The 22,511-nt window shown below is 41.9% G+C and overlaps 1 long non-coding RNA gene across 1 annotated transcript in view; it reads right to left on the bottom strand.

Moving 5' to 3' along the window:
* LOC120060542 overlaps positions 1-22,292 on the bottom strand; it is a 44,622-nt gene extending 22,330 nt beyond the window's left edge. The window contains exons 1-2 of the long non-coding RNA XR_005478234.1: positions 22,196-22,292; positions 21,989-22,076 (exon numbers count right to left, since the gene is read on the bottom strand). This is a non-coding gene — a long non-coding RNA (uncharacterized LOC120060542). The remainder of the gene's footprint in view (positions 1-21,988; positions 22,077-22,195) is intronic.
* Between the last annotated feature and the right edge of the window lie 219 nt (positions 22,293-22,511).

Here is a 22,511-nt window from a genome sequence, read left to right as displayed (position 1 = left end):
ATCTTGGCAGTGGATTACTGTAAAACATATTCTACCAGCTTATCCAAACACACACACAGGGGAAAGTACATCATGCGCACAGACAAACACACAATACGCAAGCACGTACACAAGCGCACACACACAAACTCACATTGTACACACACACCCACAGTGCCATGTAATTCAAGGGTTGTTTCTTTTGGGCTTTTTTTGTTTCTGTTTGAGAGTACTTATTATGTTTATTTATATTTCTGTACTTCCAGTAGAAACAAGGTTTGTAATTATCTGAACTTTAGATTTTTGCATAAAATTCAGTTGCCTTAGTTAGATTTTATCTGATGCAAAATGTTGAGAACAAACAAAACCGGTTTTTGGCAATCACATGCAGAACATAGTATTTGATCTAAATCTGAACAATCACTGATAATACACATTAAAAAACTGGATGATGATTGGCTGAAAGTCGTGGTATATCAGACCATATACCATGGTTATGATCCCAAAAATATTTGTGCTAATCTAATTACGTTGGTAACCAGTTTATAATAGCAATAAGGCACCTTGGGGGTTTGTGGTATATGGCCAGGCACTCCGCGTTGCATTGTGCATAAAAACAGCCCGTAGCCGTGGTATATTGGCCATATATCATACTCCCTCGTTAATTATACCACAGAATTGTTGAATACTAATTTCTGATTGGCTCGGAGGGCATTCTAGAGAGTGCATTATTTCCCTATAATGCACAGAATAATTCAATGGCTATAGTTCATTCTTAGCCTACGTGTTCTATGTTTGAGCTTCTTTTGAGAGTCCAATTGAGAATTCTATTTTTATAGCAAGCTAGGACTGATTTGGTTAACTCACCTAGCAAGTCTGTTTGGTTACCAAGGGGCAATTCCACAATAACGGCATTACACAGACTCACATCTTTCACTTTAAAATGTATGCTAAACAAAATCCATTGCTTTCAAAGTTCAAACCATGCAAGTCTGTGCACAATGACTACTTTGAACAATTTACACCGAAAATTTCACAAAAACACATTTCGTGGGAGAATTGCGCAGATGCAAAGTTTGGTAACAGAATTAAGGTCAAATCTCCCTCAGTTTTTTATGCGACCGCGTTTTCCAAAAACTGCTCCGAATTAAGATTGAAAGACGTCTGCAGAAAGAACGGGGTGTCGGCTGTGACATGACACCTTGAATTTGAAGAAAATGTCTTTTGGTTATTGAACTACCGTGGATTGACATCGGGTAACGGAATGATGACATCATGGGTCCCCCGATCTGTACTATACAGAAATGCATAATTATGGATATGAATATTATTCTCTTCATGGTGATGTATCCTAAATAGGTACACAAGGTAGAAATATGTAATATTCTTCTTTTGCATATTTGGGTATTATTCTACACACTAGCTATTATTTTAAATTCCACATTCCGGACCAGACCAAATCTGAAACAATCATAGATGTCCAAACTTGTGAAACGTAGACATCACAGTAAGGCACAAGTACAGTAGAGCACATCACAGTACTCTACTCTAGTGTGCTCTACTGTACTGAACTCAAATATACTTTACTGTACTGTTCTCTACTGTACTGTCCAAACTTGTGAAACACAGACGTCTATGATTGGTACAGATATGTTCCGGCCAGGGCGGACTGACCAAATTTCAACTACTTTTCAACGTCCAGTGTCGGTCGTTACTCAGTGGGGGAGGATGCTGGTTACAGTAACTGGAAAGAGGGGGTAGGTATCACGGTAGTTGTCAGTAAGAGCCGGGAGAAGTGACAGTCACTGGAGAGAGAAGAGAGAGAGACCGGCAGAGAGAGGGAGAGTGAGGGGTTGTCCAGACTGTTTTCACAGTCTTGCTTTGACCATCAGATGACTGAAAGAGAGAAAAAAAACAGTTATGAGCTGAACATAACAGTATGCCAGTGAAAAGGAGGACAGTAGCAGGTGACCCAACTGTGGTTTTTTGACTACTATGACTTTCCAATGTAGCCAATTCAATTGCGGTAATTGTAATACAGATTTGTTAACAGAATTACACGTTTTAAATCACTTAATAATATCAGTAAAAACCTGAACTAAATCGGTAGGTCTGCCTTTACATGTTACTTCTGACCTTTCATTATCCTCCCTCCTCACGAGGGAGAGACATTAGAAAATATGTGGGTTTTTGGTAACGGAATTACAAGGCACAAGGCAATGTTTCTTTAAGTCACAGAAGGCAAATTATTTCTCCAAAACCAAAAATAAGTGTTGCTATTAGCTGGCAGGGGTCTTTACTTCAACATAATTGTGTTTTGATGTACTTCTAATACATTTTAATAATATTTCCTGGTAGATGTTGACGAAGACCCCTTTTCCATCCGTTTGACCAGAAATCAAACCTTTGCTTATTACTCATTTTTAGGATGGAAAACGGTTGGGAAAAAATATGACTTAATTTATTTTAAAAAATATAGACTCTTAGCTTTCATTTGACAGGCTCCTATGACCATCACATTTTGCTGCTCACGGGTCCTTTTAGATGGAAATGCCCCAAGGCAACTACTGTAGCTATCTAGTAAACTCCCGAGCTACTTCAGTGGATGTTGAACACATTCAAACCACCAAATGAACACGTTTCTTGTTGCAAATGTGTTAAGTTACAGCCGCGTTAAAAGCGGGGATCATCAACTCTGGGCTCTATGCATTCGCTGGAAAATAACGCGACTCCGTGGAAGGTCAGTTCCACTCCGCCAGCGCGTCGTGGAACATACCTTCCGCGTTGTGCATTATTTTCCGTAGAACGCATAGCTCCTCGCTGATTATCCCTTACGTAGTGGTCTCTAGTACAGTATAACAGATGCTACAGTTCAGCAAGTTCAATGTCAAATAATAACTCACTTCCGAGGCATTGAGTCTGGTTTTGCAGGCTATGGCAGGACAGAGCAGAGGGGACGGCAACATGGATTGAGATCTTGCTCTAGACTAGCATCTGAAGTGGAGGGTTCTGCTTTATTCAAATGAAACCCAGCTCTCCGGATGGTGATGATCAGGGCGCGGTGCTGCCAAACACCACTCGTCTCAGAGAGCCTATACAGTACCTCTTTTCCATTGTAACTTAATTAGTGGGTTCAGAAACAAAAAGACTGGGCCTGCCTGTGCCTGGACAGGAGTGGTCTTACTGAAATATAGAGCTCTTCAAAACACAAGAACAGACGCCAGAGACACAACGTGCGCACACACCCAGGCGTAGTCGTATACACACAGGGGCACACACACACACACACACACACACACACACACACACACACACACACACACACACACACACACACACACACACACACACACACACACACACACACACACACACAGAGAGGTGAGAACACACACTTTCTTCCAGGGTCACTCTAGCCTTGCCCCTTGACTACTTAGACTAATTGCTCAATTAAGCATAGCTTGTTTAGCCGATTTCCTCATAGTTACCATATGCTGTAGCATGTACGCCTTCACATTTCTATTACAGAGGAATTCACTGAGATGGTCTGGCTGTTGTTTTCTTTATATATCTGTCCTCTTCTCCCCGTTTACATTACCGGTGCAATTTCTTCAGAATGGAATATATTACTCCCCAAAAAGATGTGGTTTCTGTCATTGAGTGCAGAGCTACAAACGGTAGAGGAAGTCGTGGATTTGCTGAGCATGGGTGAGGAGGATGTAAATGTCAACCGAAGATTATTCACGTATCAATGAATGACAACTTCAACTCCATTTCCCCGACGGTCACAACAGCCAGGTACTAGACGTCAGAGAGGACATAAAAGCAGCATTACAATATTACCCCGTACAAAACGTCGTCACTGCACGCCACAGCCACCTCGACTGGCTGCAGTGCCCTCGTAATAATTGTACCGTGGTAAATGAGACTAGCGATAGTCCAGGGACAGCCTCCCATTTCGAACAATCATAATTATCCTGCAGATTCTGCTCCTAACATAACACTGCAATTATCCTTACTGGTCACAGCAACCTAACATGCATGATGGATGGCTTGTGTGTGTGTGTGTGTGTGTGTGTGTGTGTGCGCGCCTCTATTTGAGAGTGAATGTGTTTAATGCTATCTTAAACTCTTCAGCATCACAACAAAGACATTTCCTCCTACACACTGCATCCTGTGGACCCCCACTCAGTCAGTGAGGTAGTTCCAGAAATCACCTTATTAAGATAACGTCAGCAGCTGGTCTGAGGGTCGTACATTACAGCACAGACTAAATCCCCACTAGACCACCCAACCACTCTCTCATACACACAACTGCTGATTAAGAGGTAGCCTACAGTCCTCTTTTATGTCGACATTAGATATCTATTGAATGGCACATTATCTTCTTTGAGACAGAAATTGACCACCAAATTACTGCATAGGGCTGGGAATTTCCAGGGACCTCCCGATACGATTTTATCACGATACGAATTGCACTTCTATATGTATCACGATTTTATGTGTATTGCGATTCAATACTGCAATTTAATTGCGATTCCATGTTCCAAACATATTGCTCACCATATGTCTGCTGCAGAGGGACAAGAGAGAGAGACATGAGAAAATACGTTTTGATCGGTCATGGAAATAAATAAAAAGTGTTGAAAACATGTTGGCTCACCATTTAAAAATAAAATTGAGACCAACCTATAGAAGGAGAAATACTGGAGTTTTGGTACAGGTACAGCCGACTAGCACTAGATAATGTTAACTACCTAGAAAAATATTCACTGAACAAAAATGCAAGAAGTGTTGGTCCCATAAGCTGAAATAAAAGATCCCAGAAATGTTCCATATGCACAAAAATATTATTTCTCTCAAATTTTGTGCACAAATTGCGTTTACATCCCTGTGAGTGAGCATTTCTCCTTTGCCAAGATAATCTATCCACCAGACAGGTGTGGCATATCAAGAAACTGATTAAACAGCATGATCATTACACAGGTGCACCTTGTGCTGGGGACAATGAAAGGTCACTCTACAATGGGCAGTTTTGTCACACAACATAATTGGCATGCTGAATTGTTATTGTCCACCAGAGCTGTTGCTAGATAGGGAAATGAACATTAAATTATCATAAGCCTCCTCCAATGTCTTTTTTAGAGAAATTGACAGTACATCCAACCGGCCTCACAACCGTAGAACATGTGAACCATGTTCTGCGGGATCATCCGAGACCAGCCACCAGGACAGCTGATGAAACTGTGGGTTTGCGCAACCTAAGAATTTCTGCATAAACTAAAAGAAACCGTCTCAGGGAAGCTCATCTGTGTGCTCGTTGTCCTCACCAGGGTCTTGACCTGACTGCAGTTAGGCGTCGTAACCGACTTCAGTGGGAAAATGCTCACCTTCCATGGCCACTGACAAGCTGGAGAAGTGTGCTCTTCGTGGATGAATCCGTTTCAACTGTACCGGGCAGATAGCAGAGAGCGTGTATGGCGTCATGTGGGTGAGCGGTTTGCTGATGTCAATGTTGTTAACAGAGTGCCCCATGGTGGCGGTGGGGTTATGGTATGGGCAGGCATAAGCTACGGACAATGAACAACACAACTGCATTTTAAATCGATGGCAATTTGAATTAACAACAAACACACAAACTGCATAGTTTTATCTTAATCGCTTCATTCAAAGACGCAATCATGGACACTCTTACTGACAGTTGTGGCTGCTTTGCGTGATGTATTGTTGTCTCTACCTTCTTGACCTTTGTGCTGTTGTCTGTGCCCAATATGTTTGTACCATGTTTTGTGCTGCTACCATGTTGTTGTTATGTTGCTACCATGCTGTGTTGTCATGTGTTGCTGCCTTGCTATGTTGTTGTCGTAGGTCTCTCTTTATGTAGTGTTGTCTCTCTTGTTGTGATGTGTGTTTTGTCCTATATTTATATTGTATTTATTTATTTATTTTAATCCCAGGCCCCCGTCCCCGAATATTCTTAACTGACTTGCCTAGTTAAATAAATAAAATTTAAAAAGAAAGAGATACCATGACGAGATCCTAAATGCACATTGTTGTGCCATTCTGCGCCGCAATCACTTCATGTTTCAGCATGATAATGCATGGCCCGCAAGGATCTCTACACAATTCCTGAAAGCTGAAAATGTCCCAGTTCTTCCATGACCTGCATACTCACCAGACATGTCACCCGTTGAGCATGTTTGGGATGCTCTGGATTGACGTGTATGACAGCATGTTCCAATTCCCGCCAATATCCAGCAACTTCGCACAGTCATTGATGAGGAGTGGGATAACATTCCACTCTGTGTATTCAAATTGCCGTCGATAAAATGCAATTGTGTTCGTTGTCCGAAGTTTATGTCTGCCCATACCATAACCCCACCACGGGGCATTCTGTTCACAACGTTGATGTCAGCAAACCGCTCGCCCACATGACGCCATACATGCCGTCTGCCATCTGCACGATACAGTTGAAACCGTGATTCATCCGTGAAGAGCACACTTCTGTGTGCCAGTGACCATGGAAGGTGAGCATTTTCCCACTGAAGTCGGTTACGATGCCGAAATGCAATTAGGTTAAGAACCTGGTGAGGACGACAAGCACGCAATTGAGCTTCCGAGACAGTTTCTGACAGTTTGTGCAGAAATTATTTGGTTATGCAAACCCACAGTTTCATCAGCTGTCTGGTCTCAGACAATCCCGCAGGTGAAAAAGCCAGATGTGGAGGTCCTGGGCTGACGTGGTTATACGTGGTCTGCGGTTGTGAGGTCGGCTGGACGTACTACCAAATTCTCTAAAACGACGTAGAGAAATAAACATTCAAATCTCTGGCAACAGCTATGGTGGACATTCCTGCAGTCAGCATGAAATTGCACATTCACTCAATTTGAGACATCTGCAGCCTTGTGTTGTGTGACAAAACTGCACATTTTAGAGTGGCCTTTTATTGTCCCCAACACAAGGTGCACTTGTGTAAGGAAAATGCTGTTTAATCAGCTTATTGCTATGCCACATCTGTCAGATGGATGGATTATCTCGGCAAAGGATAAATGTTCTCTAACAGGGATGTAAACAAATTTGTGGCCAAATAAGCTTTTGTGCATAATGAACAAATTCTGGGATCTTTTATTTCAGCTCATGAAACATGAGACCAACACTTTACATATTGCGTTTATATTTTTGTTTAGTTGGTCGTGCACACAACATTTTTTCTGGAGGCAAGCCGCCGAAGTCTACACCCCTTCGTCGGCGATTGGTCAACAGTAGGGATTCTTCAATAAAGTCTTTGTTGTCATTCAACGAGAGACGACTCATTTTCATGCAAATTTTCCCATTGAAGGATACTGCATGAAATATCTTAGGTGTAAAATTGCATGACTAAGATCTCCTCGGCAAAAACGTCAAAATTACAGATTTCTTAGATTAATTCAGAATATTTTGAGTAAGTGTATACTGACTACGGCGTCTCAAAATGGACAAACAGTACTATTGCCACTTTTTCTAATTTTTTGAGCGAAGGTCTTTCAAGGGAGTATGCGAGCACACTCGTTCGGGTCAGCCAGCCGAACTGAGGGATTCTGACGCCTTAAGACCACTGGGACATATCAAATCTATTTCGGGAAGCACAGGGTCCATGGGTCCATGCTACATTTGTTCCCATTACCCTTCATGCATGGTTGCAGTCAACTGATTTCTACTGACGTTATGATCCTTCACATTTCCTGACTACAGTAATTAGGGGGACTAGGACAATAAATCTGTTGTTTATTTTTTAAAATGTTTGGTTGAGTTTTAATTGACTTGCCCCCCCCCCCCCCCATTCTAGAATCTAAAATGAGGGAGTTTCTATCAGTTAGGCTAGGCTACATACGAAGATGGAGAGTATCCCAAATGGGACCCTATTCCGTATGTAGTGAACTACTTTTGACCAGAGCCCATGGTGCTCTACATAGGGAATAGGGTGCCATTTTGGATGCGAGAAAAGACAGCGTAACATAATGGAATGGCTGCTTCATAAAGGAACCACATCAGAATAATGAATTCCCTCAGAAATGTAAATCTCTTAATGACCTTCTATCCGAACTAAATGTCTTACTGAGAAAGGCTTATTCTACAACAGTCTGTTACGAAGAATGTCGCTTTGGAGTCTGGGCAGCTAATTATCTATAGATGGAATTCACACAATGTGGTGTTTATTAGACACGTCTTTCAGAACTATGTTGATGGTGTCATACGCCTCAGTAAAACACACACACACACACACACACACACACACACACACACACACACACACACACACACACACACACACACACACACACACACACACACAGAGAGAGAGGAAGAGACAGATAGAATATATCACACCACCAGTATCCATCCTTCAACACTGTCATGCTTCATTTTCACCCCCCCAGCCATCCACCCCAAGACATCTGTCTGTCAAAAAAATAGGAACATAAATATCTTCTCTTCCTTCCCGAGTCGAAACACTGCCCGACCGTGTGTGTGTGTTCTGAAGGATGCACCTCTCCCTGCCCTCGCTGCATGAGACGCACAGTCACGCGAAGAGCGCTGGGGGGTTCGGAGGGGGGTGATTTAGAAAAAACGGTAAAGCAGCACCCCATCCAAAATCAACATTACTTCAAACATGAGGTCATCTAAACATCTGTCTACAGCATGTCCGCCGGGAGTTCAATCAAAGCGCCCGCTAAAACATGTACAATTGTTTCTGGAAATAAATATTAGGCCTACAGTAATTCAGCTCTGATTGTGGCAGGCAATCCAATCGCAAACCTGGTGTAGTCTGGAAGTGTAAGGAAAAGGACCGCTCATTTGTAATGGACTCTCTCTTCGTCATCCACAGAGTTTCACCACTCACTTTGATTGGTTCTATTTATTTTATTTCCCATTTATCTTTTCTTCTTCTTCTTTATTTAAACGAAGTGGGATTTATTTGTCTGATGCCGCCTCATGTTAGGTTCACAGTTTAAAACCAATTCAAATTAAGAGAGTTGCAGTATGTTTTAAGTAAGATTCTGACAGTCTACTACACTGACGTCGTCTGGGAGTGTATCTAAATCATACTTAGGGTGTCTGTCGAGTATCGACACACTCCATTTGCTAAGGAAGGATTGGTTTACCCAGCCGTTAACGAAAACGGCAAATGTTATGAAGTTACATTGTCAAGTGGGGAAGGAAAAGGAAATAATCAATACTAGAATAACACAAATAACAGCTGACCATTTTTTTCTGAAATATGAGTAGTTATTCACAGGTAAAGCATTCACTTTTGGGGGCACCTTGGGAGCAAAATATCTACTTCTCTTAAAACGTCAATATTTGATATATAATATTAGCAGTATTTCTCACATCATACATTTGCAATTATTCACATCAGACAAAAGTCCATGTAATTTTGCAATTTGTATAAGCCCGAAAATGATCCTGAACATTTACACACACATATATAGCTAATATATGCTACAGACATCCGCGCAGTGTTACATTCGCAAGCCAAACTCAGGTTAAGAATCAGCAGAAAGTGATACTGTACCCTCCTGTTGAAAAGTGAAAGAGTAGGTAATTGCTGCCCCATTGTGGTGAAAAGACTGAATTGAAACCATGCCACTTCTAGTTCATTCTTCAGGATTGGTGGGTCCACTGCGGGATGGTTGAGCTAACGTAGGCTAATGCGATTAGCATGAGGTGGTAAGTAACAAGAACATTTCCCGGGACATAGACATTTCTGATATTGGCAGAAAGCTTAAATTCTTGTTAATCTGTCCAATTTACAGTAGCTATGACAGTGAAAGAATACTATTGTTTGAGGAGAGTGCACAGTTTTGATCATGAAAAGTTATAATAAACAAATTAGGCACATTTGGGCAGTCTTGATACAACATTTTGAACAGAAATGCAAACTTTGCACATACACTGCTGCCATCTAGTGGCCAATATCTAAATTGCACCTGGGCTGGAATAATACATTATGGCCTTTCTCTTGCATTTAAAAAATGATGGTGCAAAAAAAATATTTAAAAAATAACGGTTGGCTTTTTATTTGGATTATCTTTTACCAGATCTAATGTGTTGTATTCTCCTACATTCCTTTCACATTTCCAAACTTCAAAGTGTTGCCTTTCAAATGGTACCAAGAAAATGCATATCCTTGCTTCAGGGCCTCATTTTAGGTGAAAATTGAAAAAAAATGGGCCGATGCCGTTGCCACAAGCAGCACTGCAGAGATTGCGATGAGCACGATGCAAGACTATGCTCTCACACAGTCAAACACATGTGCAGAGGTTCCCTTCACGCTGCTACAACATGGTAGCTATGGGACCAAAACAGCAGAGAAGTTTAGCCACGCACTTCAACGCTCTTAGTTGTTGTGGAAATTGACCCACTACTGCTGTTTACTTTGTGCATGTACGTCATCTTGCTGAGCCTACCTTTAAGTCCATCTATGGTTGAAAATGCACTGCCTGCCTCACTTTGAAAAACAACTACATCCCCCACCTCTGAAGAAATACGATTTCAACATCAATCTTCCTCGTTGAACAGAGTGATTATTCTCAAATGTCATTGATATAATAGAATATAACTTTATTGTCCATCCAAGGATGGATATTTTTCTTCGGCGTCACCGTACAAGAATAAAGCAATCACATACACATAATACACATAGAAACCAGTCAGCCTTGTACAAACACGTAGAGGACATTGACACATTCATTCGTAACCTCCCTTATTGGAAGGGATACTATTCATCCACTATTGAGGCAACAAAGTTGCACATGATACATACTGTGGGGCTGGCACAATAATCCTATCATTGACAATTTGGGGGGGGGGGGGGGTGCAACTTCCTCTTCAAGTAGATAGGGCCTACAGTTTGTTTACCCATTTTTACATGAAAAAAAAGTAACGTTGGTAATTTCTCAACAAGGACAGTAATCATTATACGAGTAGTAGGACACTGTCGAGAGGGGAAGCGTCATTTCCTCAAGTTCCAAGCTGTCTAAACCATTCGGGGTGTCACCAAAGCTGTTTTGTATTCATTAGGTTGACCTATGTCGTAGCTCATTTTCAAATACACATTATGATACATTATACCGGTGAGCTCAAAATCGTTTTCAGCAAAAACGAAAATTATGACAAGCATAGCAATTAATTGTTACCCAAAAATCCATAAGTCACCGCCCTGATGATACTGTGAATCAATGAATGAAGAAACGAATTACATTACTCAGTTACTATACAAACCAAAGAGAGGCTGAGCTCTGTCTGTTGACCTCAGCCTTCAAAAGTTCTAAATAACCAAAGCGTGTCCAGACTGAACAGAGAGCCAAAAGTACCAAAGTCCACACACATGCAGATTGTAAAGAGCACCAAAGCCAAGGTAGATTTACTCAACTTATAGTATACACTACTCACACTCACACTGACCGGGCCGGGTCGCGCATAAATAAACACCGGTCTCCGCTCCAACCTCGTTAACAGGGAAGTAAGGATGTTAACAATACACACACACACACACACACACGGAAACATCCACACACAGGCACACACACAGGCCTAAGGAAGCTGAGGAGGATAAAAACAGTGCGGTCATTGATTCTACACAAGGTGCAGAAGTGCAGCCTCCTAGAGCCCAGATCCTGGCTCTCTAAGTCCTCTAGCTTCCTCGGAGATAGTTCCAAGACTCCAGCCCCTGGAGGAAGGAGAACAGGCCAGGACCAATTGCAGTGCATTCTGAAAGTACTGTATGCAGACTCCTTGACTTTTTCCACATTTTGTTACATTACAGCCTTATTCTATAATTGATTAAATTGTTGTTTTAACTCAATCTAAACACAATACCCCATAATGACAAAGCAAAAACAGGTTTTCAGAAATTTTTGTTGATTTATAACATTTTGAAATATAACATTTACATAAGTACTCAGACCCTTTACTTAAGTACTTTGTTGAAACATCTTTGGCAGCGATTACTGCCTCAGGTGTTTTTGGGTATGACGCTACAAGCTTGGCACACCTGTATTTGGGGAGTTTCCCGCATTCTTCTCGATGATCCTCTAAAGCTCTGTCAGGTTGGATGGGGAGCATCGCTGCACAGCTATTTTCAGGTCTCTCCAGAGAGGTTCGATCGGGTTCAAGTCCGGGCTCTGACTGGGCCACTCAAGGACATTCAGAGACTCGTCCCAAAGCCACTCCTGCGTTGTCCTGTTGGAAGGTGAACATTTGTCCAAGTCTGAGGTCCTGAGCACTCTGGAGTGAGTTCATCAAGGATCTCTGTCTACATTGCTCCATTCATCTTTCCCTCGATCCTGACTAGTCTCCCAGTCCCTGCCGTTGAAAAACATCCCCACTGCATGATGCTGCCACCACCATGCTTCACCGTAGGGATGGTGCCAGGTTTCCTCCAGATGTGACGCTTGGCATTCCCTCCAAAGAGTTCAATCTTGGTTTCATCAGACTAGAGAATCTAGTTTCTCATGGTCTAAATCCTTTACGTGCCTTTTGGCAAACTCCAAGCAGGCTGTCATGTGCCTTTTACTGAGGAGTGGCTTCCGTCTGGCCACTCTACCATAAAGGCCTGTATACTGTCCTCCGTATGCGTTACTGTGCATATCTTGACAGCAGGATAAACACCTTCACATCAATAACCCTCAAAGCATGATCTCCATGGTCACAAGATTTATTGAGTTGAAACTGAAACAAAGACAACAATGCCTGCATAAAACAACGTAATCTGTCTTAAAATAAAAACTAGATATGAACTTAACCTGATATTTTGCTCACACTGACAACTAGCAAAAGCTAGGCTAACATATTGTAGCAATGAAGCTAGTGCTATCCATCTATTCCACAAAGTAAACATACACATCCAAATTCCACAAATAATGCTCTGAAACGAAAGACATATGCAAATGGACTGAAAATACTCAGACAAAGCTTCCACAAAACAACAAACAGAGCACTCTGAACTCTACATGAGGCAACAATGACAAACTTCCTCGTAACAGGTCACATGACGGGTCATTTTCTAGCTAAAGGAAAATACTCCAGATCAACAATAGGGGGAGCCAAATTCAAGGTAAGTAATATAAGTAAGTATTACAACTAAAACTGAACAGTCTGATTGGTGGAGTGCTGCAGAGATGATTTTCCTTCTGGAAGGTTCTCCCATCTCCACAGAGGAACTCTGGAGCTCTGTCATAGTGACCATCGGATTCTTGGTCACCTCCCTGACCAAGGCCCTCCTCCCCCGATTGCACAGCTTGGCCGGTCGGGCACCTCTAGGAAGAGTCTTGGTGGTTCCAAACTTCTTCCATTTAAGAATAGTGCTCCCGAGTGGCGCAGCGGTATAAGGCACTGCATCTCAGTGCAAGAGGCATCACTACAGTCCCTGGTTCGAATCCAGGCTGTATCACATCTGGCCGTGATTGGGAGTCCCATAATTGGCCCAGCGACGTCTGGGTTTGGCCGGGGTAGGCCGTCATTGTAAATTAGAATTTGTTCTTAACTGACTTGCCTAGTTAAATGTAAAAAAGAATGATGGAGGCCACTGTGTTCTTGGGAACCTTCAATGGTTCAGACATTTTTTGGTAACCTTCCCCAGATCTGTACATCGACACAATCCTGTATCGGAACTCTACGGGCAATTCCTTCGACCTCATGGCTTGGTTTTTGCTCTGACATGCACTGTCAACGGTGGTACCTTATATAGAGACAGGAGAGATAAAATGGCGCCGGAAGAAATGGCAGCAGATTTACGGGCGCCCAACCAATTGTGCTATTATGTGGTGTTTTTTCGCGTTATTTGTAACTTATTTTGTACATAATGTTTCTGCAACCGTATCTTACGGCAAAAAAAAGCTTCTGGATATCAGGACAGCGATCACTCACCTCAGATTACACAAATATTTTTTCTTCAACAAGCAGGACGCACAGGATGTAATTCAAACACCCGACAAGGCCAAAATCCCCGTCATTGGCAAGAGAAAGAGACGCAGGTACAGAGGACACAGAGCAGGGTGCCTCGTAAGGATCCGCAGACGGCGAGTGGGAAAGCTGCCATTACTGTCAGTATTACTTACCAACGTACAATCAAAGGACAATAAATTACACAAGGTACGATCACGAATATCCTACCAACGGGACATCAGAAATTGTAACATCTTATGTTTCACGGAATCTTGGCTGAAAGGTGACATGGATATTCAGCTAGCGGGAAATACGCTGCACCGGCTAGATAGAACAGCACACTCCGGTAAGACGAGGGGGGGTGGGGGGTCTGTGCATATTTGTAAACAACAGCTGGTGCACGAAATTTAAGGAAGTCTCTAGATTTTGCTCGCCTGAAGTAGAGTATCTTATGATAAGCTGTAAACCACACTATTTGCCAAGAGAGCTTTCATCTATATTTTTTGTGGCTGTTTATTTACCACCACAGACGGATGCTAGCACTAAGACCGCACTCAGTCAGCTGTATAACGAAATAAGCAAACAGGAAACCGCTCACCCAGAGGCGGCGCTCCTTGTGGCCGGGGACTTCAATGCAGGGAAACTTAAATCAGTTTTACCTAATATCTATCAACATGTTAAATGCGCAACCGCAGTGAAAAAAATGCTAGATCCCTTGTACTCAACACAGAGACGCATACAAAGCTCTCCGTCGCCCTCCATTTGGTAAATCTGACCACAACTCTATCCTCCTCATTCCTGCTTACAAGCAAAAATGTAAAATTTTAATCAGATGAAGCAGATGCTAAACTACAGGACTATGCTGGAATGGTCCAAACACACCAAGACAGTCGTGTCTTGGTGTGGCATGTCAAAGCCTATTCCCCCTCAGGAAACTAAAAAGATTTGGCATGGGTCCTCAGATCCTCAAAAGGTTCTACAACTGCAACATCGAGAGCATCCTGACTGGTTGCATCACCGCCTGGTACGGCAACTGCTCGGCCTTTGACCGCAAGGCACTACAGAGGGTAGTGCGTACGGCCCAGTACATCACTGGGGCAAGCTTCCTGCCATCCAGGACCTCTATACCATGCGGTGTCAGAGGAAGGCCCTAAAAATTGTCAAAGACCCCAGCCACCCCAGTCATAGACTGTTCTCTCTGCTACCGCATGGCAAGCGGTACCGGAGCTCCAAGTCTAGGACCAAAAGGCTTCTCAACAGCTTTTACCCCCAAACGATAAGACTCCTGAACAAGTAATCAAATTGCTACCCGGACTATTTGCATTGTCCCGCCCCCCCCAACCACTCTTTTACGCTGCTGCTTCTCTCTGTTTATCAACTATGCATAGTCACTTTAACTATACATTCATGTACATACTACCTCAATTAGCCCGACCAACCAGTGCCCCCGCACATTGGCTACCCGGACAATATGAATTGTGTCCCACCACCCACCACCTGCCAACCCCTCTTTTACGCTACTGCTACTCTCTGTTTATCATAGTCGTGGCCAAAAGTTTTGAGAATGACGCAAATAATAATTTCCACAAAGTCTGCTTAATCAGTGTCTTTAGATATTTTTGTCAGAAGTTACTATGGAATACCTAAGTATAATTACTTAAGCATTTTATAAGTGTCCAAAGGCTTTTATTGACAATTACATGAAGTTGATGCAAAGAGTCAATATTTGCCATGTTGACCCTTCTTTTTCAAGACCTCTGCAATCCGCCCTGGCATGCTGTCAATTAACTTCTGGGCCACATCCTGACTGATGGCAGACCATTCTTGCATAATCAATGCCTGGAGTTTGTCAGAATTTGTGGGTTTTTGTTTGTCCACCCGCCTCTTGAGTATTGACCACAAGTTCTCAATGGGATTAAGGTCTGGGGAGTTTCCTGGCCATGGACCCAAAATATCGATGTTTTGTTCCCCGAGCCACTTAGTTATCACTTTTGCCTTATGGCAAGATGCTCCATCATGCTGGAAAAGGCATTGTTCGTCACCAAACTGTTCCTGGATGGTTGGGAGAAGTTGCTCTTGGAGGATGTGTTGGTACCATTCTTTATTCATGGCTGTGTTCTTAGGCAAAATTGTGAGTGAGCCCACTCCCTTGGCAGAGAAGCAACCCCACACATGAATGGTCTCAGGATGCTTTACTGTTGGCATGACACAGGACTGATGGTAGCGCTCACCTTGTCCGGATGCCCCAAACAATCGGAAAGGGGATTCAGAGAAAATGACTTTACCCCAGTCCTCAGCAGTCCAATCCCTGTACCTTTTGCAGAATATCAGTCTGTCCCTAATGTTTTCCTGGAGAGAAGTGGCTTCTTTGCTGCCCTTCTTGACACCAGGCCATCCTCCAAAAGTCTTCGCCTCACTGTGCGTGCAGATGCACTCACACCTGCCTGCTGCCATTCCTGAGCAAGCTCTGTACTGGTGGTGCCCCGATCCTGCAGCTGAATCAACTTTAGGAGACGGTCCTGGCGCTTGCTGGACTTTCTTGGGCACCCTGAAGCCTTCTTCACAACAATTGAACCGCTCTCCTTGAAGTTCTTGATGATCCGATAAATGGTTGATTTAGGTGCAATCTTACTGGCAGCAATATCCTTGCTGTGAAGCCCTTTTTGTGCAAAGCAATGATGATGGCACCTGTTTCCTTGCAGGTAATCATGGTTGAAAGAGGAAGAACAATGATTCCAAGCACCACCCTCCTTTTGAAGCTTCCAGTCTGTTATTTGAACTCAATCAGCATGACAGAGTGATCTCCAGGCTTGTCCTCGTCAACACTCACAACTGTGTTAACGAGAGAATCACTGACATGATGTCAGCTGGTCCTTTTGTGGCAGGGCTGAAATGCAGTGGAAATGTTTTTGGGGGGATTCAGTTCATTTTCATGGCAAAGAGGGACTTTGCAATTAATTGAAATTCATCTGATCACTCTTCATAACATTCTGGAGTATATGCAAATAGCCATCGTACAAACTGAGCCCGCAGACTTTGTGAAAATTAATATTTGTGTCATTCTCAAAACATTTGGCCACGACTGTATATGCATAGTCACTTTAACCATACTTACATGTACATACTACCTCAATTAGCCCGACTACTGTTATTTTCCACTGTTGTTTTTATATCTTTACTTATCTATTGTTCACCTAATACCTATTTTTTCTTAAAAATTGCACTGTTGGTTAGAACCTGTAAGTAAGCATTTCACTGTTGTATTCGGTGCACGTGACAATACATTTTTATTTGATTGATGTGCCTTTCCAAATCATAGCAAAGGGTCTGAATACTTATGTAAATAAGGTATCTGCTTTTTATGCTTAATACCATTGCAAGCATTTCTAAAAACCTATTTTCTACATCAGGTGGCACATCAAATCACACATCAATGGTCTCCACAAAACCTAAAAAAAACTTAAAAATCAATGAACCTACAAAGAGCCGCAGGAAAAAGTGTGGCGAAAGAGCACTTGCCCCAGTACTTTTCAATCTGGTCACTTTCAAGCAGCAGCAACAAACCCGTTTACCAGACATATTCATTAGTTCACATCATAGAACACTTTTGAAAAACGTTTTTCAACTGAGAAGAATGCAGGCGTTTCTTATTAGACGAGTTTACACAGTACCTCCCCCAATTTCAGCCTGTTTGCCTCTATTTTGTCTGGTGAATACAACCCTGTCCCTGGGATTTCACACCGTAAAACGCCACACTCGCTGCGAAAGGTAGATTCACGTGTCTGTCACAGTGGTCTTCTAGCTACAGCCTACAGAGCCTCATCAACCACACCTCTCAACAAATAAATGGAGTTGCACCAGCACCTCATTGCTTGACTCTGCAGTCTGCACGTGGTTTCTTTCTTCGCTCACGCTCCTCTCCTGCCTGGTTGCTTGCCTCACGAGAGAATGAACACACATTTGAAATGGAAAACAAGGTATGTGTTAATAAAAGTAGCTAATAAAAGCAGTTTAGTCATCCTCTAAAACTAGCTACATTGATGCAATCTATAGCTAGCTAACAAAACTACTAATGTTAGCCTTAGTAGCCTAGCTACAGTAGATAGATAGCTAGCTAGCCAACATTAGTGTTTGGAACAGGATAAAGAAGGTGAAACGATCGGATTCTGCTACCCCAAGGCTAAGGGATAGTGACGTTCCTGAAAAAGGTGAGTCAGACAGTTTGTTAATCCAGTAATATTATTTTGTTTTTTACTGCAGGTGATTATTCGCAAATGTTTGTGGTGCAAATTTGTCTCAAAAGCAAAAAAAATCCACCACAGAGCAGTCTACACAGACAATATGAACACACTTGTCCAACTATAAACAGATGGATGGCTAATGCAGAAAGAGAGAATATATATGTATTCTAGCACCACCATAACTTTCACAAATAGAGACAGACAGCTTGCAAAGTCTACTATGTACCGTGTTAAATGTAACCCTGCCTCACATAAAGCTTACAGACTGAATAATTGCAGAAGAGCACTGTAATCAGATGAACAAAAAATAGTTTAGTTTATTTTATTTTTCAAGGTCCACTGTTTAACATTGTGTGCCTAGAGTGAAATTGATATTTAAATAGATTGTAACCATTCTTTGCATAACTCTCAGCCGTGTTATAGTAGTTCACTAAACTACAGAGTATGTTGTCCATTGAAGTAGTTGTTTCTGGCTCATTTGATATCCAATTCAGAATGAATAATAACGAGGTTTGTGGTAGTTTGAAAGGGTTTCATCCACCTTTGGCCAGGAGTGTTTCCAATTCACATGACCCGACAAGAAAACTCCCAACCCTATAGTCATAGCACAGATTAAAAGGGAAGCAAGCTATCTATAATAATAATATTTTGTCATAGCATATGAATAGGACCCAGAGTTTTACCTGACCAGATCATTAGATCAGAAAAAACTCCAGGCCCCAGAAAAGACAAGTACACATTTTGCCACACCACTTTGGAACCTGTGGTGCCACCTCTGTGCCTATAACATAAGCTACACACAGAACAAATAAGCTACAATATATAGATTAGAGTGTAAAGAATATTTTCAGTATTTCTGCATCTATTTGAATCAATAATGAAATCCTATTATTTCAAAGAATTCTAGACTACAATTAAAGAAAAAATCCACCCAAAACCACTCATTCCTTTAAATATACAGTGTTAAATAACACCAATATGTGAGAACAATATTTTTGTTGTGAACAAATGTTTCATTTTGGCATTATAGTAAGGTTTGTAGCAACATGGAGAATCAGTCTAGTGAGAGTGACTGTCACAGTGCTACGTCATACCGGATGGTTTCTGCATGCTTGAAATGGCAATAACTCAGATAAACAGGGAATCAATAGAAACATAGTTTGGGGTGATGAGGGTGGGGGAGAGAGAATGCCCTCTAATAGAGGACTATTAAAGGCCCAGTGTACTACTTTAGTGAACAAAATATATTTAAAAAATTCAAAGGCACACTTAACCAGCATGGCTACCACAGCATTCTGCAGCGATACACCATCCCATTTGGTTTGCGCTTAGTGGGACTATCATTTGTTTTTCAACAGGACAATGACCCAACACACCTCCAGGCTGTGTAAGGGCTATTTGACCAAGAAGGAGAGTGATGGAGTGCTGCATCAGATGACCTGGCCTCCACAATCACCCGACCTCAACCCAATTGAGATGGTTTGGGATGAGTTGGACCGCAGAGTGAAAGAAAAGCAGCCAACAAGTGCTCAGCATTTGTGGGAACTCGTTCAAGACTGTTGGAAAAGCATTCCAGGTGAAGCTGGTTGAGAGAATCCCAAGAGTGTGCAAAGCTGTCGTCAAGGCAAAGGGTGGCTACTTTGAAGAATCTCAAATGTATTTTGGTTACTACATGATTACACGTGTTATTTCATAGTACTGATGTCTCCACTATTATTCTACAATGTAGAAAATAGTAAAAATAAAGAAAAACCCTTGAATGAGTAGGTGAGTCCAAACTTTTGACTGATACTGTACAGTTGAAGTTTACATACACCTTAGCCAAATACATTTAAACTCAGTTTTTCACAATTCCTGACATTTAATCCAAGTAAAAATGCCCTGTCATTGGTCAGTTAGGATCACCACTTTATTTTAAGAATGTGAAATGTCAGAATAATAGCAGAGAGAATTATTTATTTCAGCTATTATTTTTTTCATCACATTCCCAGTGGGTCAGAAGTTAACATCTACTCAATTAGTATTTGGTAGCATTGCCTTTAAATTGTTTAACTTGGGTCAAACGTTTCAGGTAGTCTTCCACAACAAGTTGGGTGAATTTTGGCCCATTCCTCCTGACAGAGCTGGTGTAACTGAGTCAGGTTTGTAGGCCTCCTTGCTCGCACACACTTTTTCAGTTCTGCCCACACATTTTCTATAGGATTGAGGTCAGGGCTTTGCGATGGCCACTCCAATACCTTGACTTTGTTGTCCTTAAGCCATTTTGCCACAACTTTGGAAGTATGCTTCAGGTCATTCTCCATTTGGAAGACCCATTTGCGACCAAGCTTTAACTTTCTGACTGATGTCTTGAGATATTGCTTCAATATATCCACATAATTTTCCTCATGATGCCATCTATTTGTTCAAGTGCACCAGTCCCTCCTGCAGCAAAGCACGCCCACAACATGATGCTGCCACCCCCGTGCTTCACGGTTGGGATGGTGTTCTTCGGCTTGCAAGCCTCCCCCTTTTTCCTCCAAACATAACAATGTTTGGTCAAACAATGTATGGTCAAACAGTTCTATTTTTGTTTCATCAGGCCAGAGGACATTTTTTCAAAAAGTACGCTCTTTGTCCCCATGTGCAGTTGCAAACCGTAGTCTGGCTTTTTTAATGGCGATTTTGGAGCAGTGGCTTCTTCCTTGCTGAGGGGCCTTTCAGGTTATATCGATATAGGACTCGTTTTACTGTGGATATAGATACTTTTGTACCGGTTTCCTCCAGCATCTTCACAAGGTCCTTTGCTGTTGTTCTGGGATTTATTTGCACTTTTCGCACCAAAGTACGTTCATCTCTAGGAGACAGAACATGTCTCCTTCCTGAACGGTATGACGGCTACGTGGTCCCATGGTGTTTATACTTGCGTACTATTGTTTGTACAGACGAACGTCATACCTTCAGGCGTTTGGAAATTGCTCCCAAGGATGAACCAGACTTGTGGACGTCTACAATTTTTTTCTGAGGTCTTGGCTGATTTCTTTTGATTTCCCATGATGTCAAGCAAAGAGGCACTGAGTTTGAAAGTAGGCCTTGAAATACATCCACAGGTACACCTCCAATTGACTCAAATGATGTCAATTAGCCTATCAGAAGCTTCTAAAGCCATGACATAATTTTCTTGAATTTTCCAAGTTGTTTAAAGGCACAGTCAACTTAGTGTATGTAAACTTCTGACCCACTGAAATTGTGATACAGTGAATTATAAGTGAAATAATCTGTCTGTAAACAATTGCACAAAGTAGATGTCCTAACTGACTTGCCAAAACTATAGTTATTAACAAGAAATGTGTGAAGTGGTTGAAAAACGAGTTAATGACTCCAACCTAACTGTATTTAAACTTCCAACAACTGTATATATATATATTATATTTTGGCGGGGTGGTTTGATTGAATTCTAGAGACGTTGACGGGAGAGGGACTTGCAAGCACACATTTTCATAAACCAACAAGCAGCCGCATACAGTATGTGGAAAGGAATCTGGAATGCGGAACCCAATGCGGACAGTAATGTTTTCAGAAGACATATAAAAAAGGAGACCATCCGGTACAGAACATTTTGAATAGTTCAGAGTTCATCACAACAATTATATAACTTCTTGAATTATGTCTACAGTAAAAACAACTATTCAGATAGTGGGAATATGGCTTTCCATAATGTCTAAAACTGAGATTCTACAGTAGGCATGTTGGAAAATGAAATTAAACAAGCGCAGCCGATTATTCATTTGAACCATACAACCGATTGTAGACCATATTTGATATACTAAAAGTGTTACTAACCTAAAGTTAGTCTTACCTGCTGATCCACCGGCAATGATCTGGTGAGATGCCTCCCGTAATAAACCTTGCTTTTTGGGGGATGTCATCTTGTTTCGCTAGTCTGCCTGCAAAAGCACACATCACATCAACATGAGTTCACTTAAATACCTTCCAGATAAACGCAATACAAAATCTACAGTTAGTTAATTTCAACGTGGTGAAATAACATTTGTGTAACTATGACCTAGTGTATTTTTTGGGGTGACCAAAGTCTCGAGTATATCCCAAACACGGGCAACTGGAATTTCAGAGGCTATTTAAACTTCGGGTTTACCTGTTAGTGAATGAGAAATGACAGCTAGGGCATATTCATTACATCGATTCTGTTGAAAAACGTGTTTTAAACGGAAGTACACGGAACGAAACGGGGAGGGACCTACCTGAATTTATCCAATAGAAACTCTTTGGACATATTCCGCTGCTTGTCAATTTCGCTTCGAGCGTAACGTTGACCAGCGCAATAGCAAAATTATGAATTTCCGAGTTGTGTAGCCCATAGA

This window comes from Salvelinus namaycush, chromosome 15 (genome assembly GCF_016432855.1).
Source record: "Salvelinus namaycush isolate Seneca chromosome 15, SaNama_1.0, whole genome shotgun sequence".
Lineage (NCBI taxonomy): Eukaryota > Metazoa > Chordata > Actinopteri > Salmoniformes > Salmonidae > Salvelinus > Salvelinus namaycush.
The sequence above is the reverse complement of the archived record's forward strand: the minus strand, read 5'-3'. Positions and strand labels throughout refer to the sequence as shown.